The following is an 8,357-nucleotide window of genomic DNA, read 5'->3' on the forward strand; positions in this document are numbered from 1 at the left end:
GTCGTTTAGTGTATCGGCTGATCCTGCTGATACGCTCGTTTACTACGCGCTTGCATTTAATATCTTTTTGTCGTCTATAGTATCGGCAAAGCTTGCCGATACGCCCATCTGAGAGATATTCGGAATCCCAGCCGATACGCTCTCGAATTTGATTTTGTTTTCTCCCTTGTCAATTTCAGGTCAAATTGACTGGCACGCTTGGTTAACTTTCCGTGACTCGGCGAACACTTGCTCTCAGATTCCAGTGTGTTGATTTTTGCATCAACACATCTTTTGGCACACCCGATGGGACCGAAAGCTTCAATATGGTGGAAATCACAGATAAATCTGCAGTTAGTGAAGAGAACCAGATTCCTGTTCCTGAAGACAAGCTCAAAGAAGAACAAAAGAAGGAATATGAAGAGCTGGTGGAGAAATTCAAACGTGAATGCCTCAAGTTGTACAGCGTCAACAGATCTGGTGAGGTGATCAAGAAGTTTAATCTTCCATCTTTCCAGCCATTGACAGAGGCCCAACGTGAAAGCAAGATGATAGACGCAGTTGGCCAGGCTGTGGCACAAGCCTTCATCAAGAGTGCAACAGTCATGGGCAACACGGTGCATAATGCAGTGGTCAAGACTTTTGCTGAAGGCACGTTACCAGGGTGCATGGGTCCTTGCTATATACAACCAGATCAAATGCAATATACTCCCTTGGAAGTGTCTATGGCAGCAGCCCTATCGGCTCAAAATAGCCAGGTAGGAACAAGCAACAGTCAAACTCCGCCCCAGATGACTACTGCAGCATCGGCGGGTACAGCAGATCCTATCTACTCAACCACGCAGCCGATTGCTACAACTGTGCAAGGTGGATCTGTGTCCGTATTTCCTAAAGGATGGGATCCTGCTACTGGGTATGGTATGCATCCGGATTTCTTTTCTACGCCACCCAAGATGCAGTTTAATGCATCGGCTTCTCAGCCGATAGCCTCTCAGCCTGATCCATCGGCCGTTCAGCTGATGGGTGCACATCAGGATGCATCGGCAACACAGCTGAATGCACAAGGCACATGGAGTCCACAACAGATGGCACAAGCTAATGCATCGGCGCCATCGCCGATGACCCCGCAGCAGCATCTTGCTATCCTGCTCCAACCCCAGTCTCCTTCAGAAGTGTTATTGTCGCAATCTCCGCATCAGAAGGGAATCAACTGGGTATTCCATAATCAAGCAACTAGATAGATACGGTATGTCAATGTGTCATACATGGATATTACTGGTCAACAATCATCTAACCCATCAGCTACACAGCCGACGATGACTCAGCAGATACCCAATCAGATGTCCCAGCAAGCACAACAGATGCAATCGGCTGGACAGCCGATGAACTATGTAGCTCAACAACTTGCAATGATGACCAATGCAGCGAGTACGGCTTCCTCTCAGCAAATGCCAATAGTTGAGCCGCAAATTGATTGGAGCACAAAGATAGCTGAAGTGAGTAGGGAGCAGTTTGGTTTGAGGCCAAAGCAATAATCTGTTATGGACAAGACTTCCCATCCTCTGGCTTATGATCAGATTCCTTTTCCCCACAAGTACAATATGTCTGACTTCACGAAGTTCTCAGGGCATGGAGAAGTTTCTACGATGGAGCACGTTAATAGGTTCCTTCTATAGTTGGTAGAGGCGGGCAACCATGATGCACTCAGAGTCCGTTTGTTCTCCTTGTCTTTGTCTGGATCGGCCTTTGCTTGGTTCACCACTTTGCTGGCAAACTCCATATTATATTGGGCCGATCTAGAGAGAGAATTTCATCAGTTCTTTTTCTCTAGGATTACTGAGTTAAAGTTGACCGATTTGACCGGCTTGAGACAAAGAAATGATGAATCGGTTGCTGCTTTTATCCAAAGGTTCAGAGATGTCAAGAACCGATGTTACAGTTTGGTTCTGTCCGATCAGCAGTTGGCCGATGCAGCATTTAATGGGCTCTTGCCGCACATTAAAGATAAATATGCATCGAAGGAGTTTGAAAGTATTAGCCAGATCACGAGTCGGATGACAGGAGAGACTCGATCCTATGAGTCCAAGAAGCCTTTTCAGAAGAAGATCAACTATGTGGAATATTCTACCAATGATGAGTCTGAAGAGGAGCAAGAAACAGTTGCATCGGCTGAATGAATACAGAACAGCAAAAAGCCGATGACGTGTCCATTTGGGAAGAAAGAGCCTGAGTCGTATGGGTTTGACATCACCAAAGCCGACAAGAACTTTGACTTATTATTGTCGGAGGGGTTGATCAAGTTGAAGCCATATCACAAGATTCCATCGGAGGACGAGCTCAAGAATATGAAGTACTGCAAGTGGCACAATGCCACGTCGCATGATATAAATGAGTGCAAGGTCTTCCGACAGCAGATTCAGATGGCTTTCGAACAAGGGAGATTGAAATTTGAGGCTCCTAAGAAGATGATGAAGATCGACGAGCATTCTTTTGCCACAAACATGATTGATGTGGCCTGTGACGTCGTCATCGGCCAAGAAATCTGGAGCTGTTGATCCTAAAGCACAGATAGTGGCCGATGAGGTCAAAGGAAAGGCTCCGATGAAGGATGTTGGACGTTCATCGGCACCACGTAGATGTGTAACATCTCAAATGTTGTTGAACAAGTTGCAGCGTAGAGAAGAAGAGGAACGACGCGAGCAAGATTATTAGAGGTGTCCTTTCTTTGTCTACTGCTGGGAAGAAGGGTTGACATTGCCATCGACATATGATTGTCCCGAATGCAATGGTCAAGGCAGCCGATCATATGAAAGTTCATGTCATGAGCCCTATCGGCGTGAATGCACTCCTGTGCATGATCGGCTAGGAAAAAGGATATCAGTGCATGATCGACTGGGGGGGGGGCAGGACAATGCTACATGATCCTGCTAGGAGAAGAGTGCCTACACACGATCGGCTAGAGCAGATGGCCGATGAAAGAGTGCAAGATGATCAGCCGATGCGAAGAAATCCAGAGCATGAGCCTGATCACATGGATCAATTTCAGTGGTGTCCTGGAGGTTTGACTAGGTCTCAGAAGCGACGTGTTCAGAGACTACGCCAGCTGGAGATCATTGAAGAAGAGCGAGAACAGATTCTGCGCAAGAAAGGAATCAGGTCACAAGTTTGGCATGCTAAGCCCAGGGGCGATAGTGATCAAGATTCTGGATCATCGGCTGCGCCAATTAATATGGTTTTCATAATGCTGAAAGAGTTTATGGCGCCAGGTGATGAAGATCATGAGCCAGAATTAGAGGAAGCCATGGCACAATTAAATTTGGAACCATTGCCAGCAACATTTGAAAAGCCAGAAGATGATAAGAGGCAGCATCTTAAGGCACTGTTCTTGAAGGGATTCGTTGATGGCAAGCCTGTTACGAAGATGTTGGTTGATGGAGGTGCAGTCGTGAATATAATGCCCTATGTTATGCTACGCAAGCTTGGGAAGAATCAAGATGATCTGACGAAAACTGATATGATGCTTAAGGATTTCGAAGGAGTCGTATCTCCTGCTTTGGGGGTATTGTGCGTTGATCTCACAATTGGCAGTAAGACCCTTCCCACTACTTTCTTCGTTATTAATGGCAAAAGTTCATACAGTTTGCTATTGGGTCGGGATTGGATACATGCCAATTGTTGCATTCCATCTATTATACATCAATGTTTGATTCAGTGGGTTGACGATACTGTTGAAATATTATCGGCCGATTCGTCATTCAGTGTGGCATCAGCTGAAACTCATATAGTGAGTTATGATCGGATGAATTGTCTTTCTGGTCAAGCATGGGAGAAAGATTTCTTTCGGATGGCTGATTATGAAGTTACATAAAAAATGTCAGGAGATTCTTCGGGAGAATCTTGATCAATGGGGGATATGGCCGATTGTAGTATCAGCCGGATTTTGTAAGTTATAGCCAATACTAGAAAGTATTGCTTTTAGTGCAAAAAATATGTAAAAGCTGAATTGCAAGTCAGATGCATCAGTTGTAACATGGTCGACACGATATGAGTCGCCCTTAGAGCAATAAATCATAAAGACAAATTTCTGGATTAAGATCAAGTTGTCTGCTAATTCTGGAGGTTGCAGTACATGAAATGATTTTACAGTAATCCTAGAGCTTCCCGGATTACTTTTATCGCGCGCAGGCAAATTTGATCAATGTTTTCGATTACTTGATTATTGTCTACTGATGAACCAAAAATCGGCCGCAAGCTCTTGTGGAGTTGATATGCCTGACGAGCATACTTTTGCTTATCTTCCTCGAGTCTAGTGATGGCCGGTGGAATCTGAGAGAGATCATGATCTATAATATCTATTGCTTGATTTACTTGATTGAGTTCCTGCAGAAGACGATCACGTTTAGCCTCCAATGCAGCCTTGTTTCTCAGAATGCTGGCTCGGGTGTCATTTAGAGATTTGATCTCGCCGATGGCCGATTTTGCCGAAGCTTTGAAGTCGTCCCTCTGTTTGATGATTTCTTCCTGCTGACCACGATCGGCGAGTTGTTTCTGAGCCTTGTTGAATTGTGCGCGGTGGCTCTCGATGAAGGCTGCAGGAGTTAGTGCATCTTCAATTGCTTCTGGGAGTCTATCCTCCAGTTCTTCCAAGATGGCGCGGATCGGCTGTGCATTCTTGATCAGTTGGCCGATGTCTTGATTCAAAAATTGGAGGGATTCTTGGAGTTTGGCCTTGATTTCATCTGATAGTACAGTTGAATCGGCCAATGTTGCTTCTTCTCCTTCTTCCTGAGAAGTGGCTCCGATTTGAAAAGAGAACAGACTGTTGTCCGGAGACTCCTGTGCCTGAAAGGAGGATAAAGTTAAGATGGCCGATGGAAACAAAAGAGTGATGGAATCGGCCAACAGAGAGAAAGGTTGTTTACCTGTTTCAGACGTATTTCTTCTAGATTGGAGCCAACAGGAACGAGGGGTTGCAATGAAGAGCTCGGGATTGCAGTGTTTGGCTGGCCAAGTAATTCAGATAGTGTATGGTCGGCAAACTGAAGGATGATTGTCAGAAATATACAGAATATGTTCATGGACAAGTTCTGAAATCGTACCTGTATCAATGGAGAGTCCGTCCTGGATTTCCTGGGAGCTGAAGGTGAATGATGTACCTGATGAAACCAGAAGGAAATAATACCATATTCAGGATCACGGAAAAATTTGAATACTTGCTGAGTAACCAAGGTTACACCTGAATGATAGGTGATGGAGGAGGAGGTGCGTTCTGAAGATTTTCTTCTCCTTCAAATTGGTGTTCAGGAGTATCTTGATTGTGAAGAAAAATATGATCAGTGTTCAGATAAAGTAAAATCATAAAAGTTCAGGCTTTTACCTTCTGAGGAGGAGGGAAGGTCAACCAGAGCATCTATTTGGGATCCTGCTGCTAAAGATTGGCCTGAAGATTTCTTTTTCTTACGGATTGTTACCTTAGTGTAAGATACCTTGCGTTTTCTCCCAGTGGCCACATCTATCAGAGTTGGGGCACCATAGCCGATATTTGGCTTATCGGCTGGCAAGACGTAGTTGATCGGCTGCCCACTCCTGCTGATTGTTGGAGGATTCTGATCATTATCCTGCAAAAAGTAGAAGTCAAAGGCTGCAAGTGAAAGATGTTAAGATGTTTTGGGAGGTAATTTGATTTGTACCTCATTCTCGCCTGATTGGTAATTGTTGTCCAGAGCCATGCAATATAGATTGGCCGATTTGCAGAAGATATGCTCTTGCCATTCAGACCACCATTGGATGAAAGTGGTAGCAGCAAAAGGTGCAATCTGCCAATCGACTAAGAGTGTCATGTCTACATCAGGCTCCAGATCTTTCAGCCAACTATAAGAGAGAGCGCTATTGAGAGCTTCTCTGAATTGGACTTTGCCGACAAAGAAAAGAGAGGGTGACACTTGGCCAAATCCTAATTGTCTGGCTGCCACTGATGGATTATAGAATTCATAACTGTGGATATCTTTACCTGTTGTAAAATTAACTGGCAGTACCCTTGGGGAGATTATTTCCTTCATGATTTTGGTGGCTTCTTCATCAGTTTTCTATGAGTCAAACTGGAATTTGAAGGGATTTTCATACATAACTTTTTCTTCCTGATATGCAAATCAGATAGTGGAGATTTTTGGGAACCCATTGTAGAAGGATTTGAAAAAATCAGTAATGCCAAGTGTCTTAGGATCATTGGCAATCATGATAACTGCTTCACCAAATGATGTGCATCGGCGAGTGACGGTTTCTTCTTCTTCAGAGAAGTTTTCTGATGGGAATTCTATCTCTAACAATTCAACTGTCATAGTTTTGTGCATGTACATATGCAGCCACAACTGAATGAACCACCAGGGGCCTCTCAAGTTGGTGATCGGTTGGCTCTTTCTGAGTCTGGATGATACTTGATGAAGCAGGTGGTAAACTGACCCCAGAAGATGTTTGCTGAGAGGGACAGGATTGCCAGTGGCCAGAGTTTCTGCCAGCTTGAGATTAGTATTTGTTGGGTCAACTGTTTTACCACAGAAGATGAATTTCTCAAGCCACATGTTGAGAAAGGCGCAAACGGAAAGGTCTATCGAGAGCATTGATATTCAGGCCAGTGAGCATCACAACATCCATCAGGGTATGTGTCATTGGCCCATGGTTAAACATGAACGTGTTAATGGCATCAGACCAAAAGTGAGAAGCCGATATTAGCATCGACTCATTTCTGATCATCTCTGATAAAGATAAGTTCAGACATTGGCTGATATCGTATTGTTCCCAATTGGTTCTCTGAGAATTGGCCATCCTACGAAACTAATTTCTCCACCCAGGAGTTACACTCGGCCAAGATCTAAAGGCCTGAGACCAATCTAGATTCATATCGGAGGACTTCAGATGGATTCTGTTGGTTTCTAGATTAATTATGCTGGTCGGATCTGGGTTTCTCATAGGGCCTAAATAGATCATGCTAGGTTGGTTCTCTAGCGGAATAATCATATTGCTCCTAAGATTCTGGAAGAAAAGGACGGAAATAAGATGACGCGACTGAAGAAATTAAAAGGGGAATGAAAAGCAAATGATGCGGATGAAGAAAGGAGACGTACCTCTGGAATCTCGGAGATGGACGCCATTGCTAGGAGAATGATTCTTGGATTTGGGTCTTTGAAACCCTAGGAGGCTGCAATGGCGGCGGTAGGTCAGATGTGTTCTTGAGTAAGAGAAAAGGCAGAGGTGCTACAGGAAACGTGCCAGCGGGAGAGAAGATGGAGATATTTATAACCTTTGTTCGAGGGCAAAATGGGGATTCGATACACCGTCTGATTGAGAGATGATGATAAATTTGAACATTGGCAATAGTGATTAACATTAGTTTCGGAACAAAATAAATTATTCCGAAACTGGGGGGCATGTGTTGACATCATTTTTTGACACGTGTCAAAGAAGTTGATTTTTGTGAAGAGAAGGTGGCCGATTTGGAAGAAACCAAAAAATGCACAGTGTTGGAATCAGCCGATGAAGTCCGTCCGATGGGCCAGAGGAATATGCCGTAAAGATGTTGATTTGTCTGTTCTGGTGTCCGGCCGATGGATAGTTGCCAATGAAGTCAAGGAAGGAGGAGAGGATCCGGACTCTACGAGAATCTTGATGATTCGGTTGTAATATTTAAAGTAGTTTATCTTTAGATAGTCTTTTAAGTCAAGTAATATTCACCGTAATCGGCTAGGACTTGATAGTGCTAGGCTATATATCAGTTGTAAGGGACCAAAAAAACTTGATACACATCCAATACAACAAACTTTACAATTCCTTTGCATTTTTTCGACGACTTTGCCTTTTCTCTTTTTTTCGACGAGTTCTTTCAAATTGATCAAGGACGCCTCACATTCGAGCGACTTGATTTGCTGGTGAGTTTTCGTTTTACCGAGTATATTTGAGTTTTAGCTACCGGGCGCATCGCTGTGGCTTCGTTCAAATCTATTCAAAAGTTATCGAGTTTATCTAGGTTTTGACTTCCGGGCGCATCGCTGTCGTCTCGTCTAGATTTATTCACCAATTATCGATATCGGCTAGATTTATAGGTTTTCCTATGCTTTTTGGCCATTATCACATCTAAAAACATACTAGATCGGTTTTAGATTTTGGAGTAACACTTTTGTTATCTCAAGAGCCGGTTTAGATCTGTTTTTAGCTTCATATCATCTGAGTTACATATTCGTAGCTTAGATCTTGTCATACATACACGATCGGCTGTTCAAAGCCGGTTTTGTCGTTTACTGTATCGGCTGATCCTGCCGATACGCTCGTTTACTATGCGCTTGCATTTAATATCTTTTTGTCGTCTATAGTATCGGCAAAGCTTG

The sequence above is a fragment of the Panicum virgatum genome, chromosome 2K (assembly GCF_016808335.1).
Source record: "Panicum virgatum strain AP13 chromosome 2K, P.virgatum_v5, whole genome shotgun sequence".
In the NCBI taxonomy this organism is placed as follows: Eukaryota; Viridiplantae; Streptophyta; class Magnoliopsida; order Poales; family Poaceae; genus Panicum; species Panicum virgatum.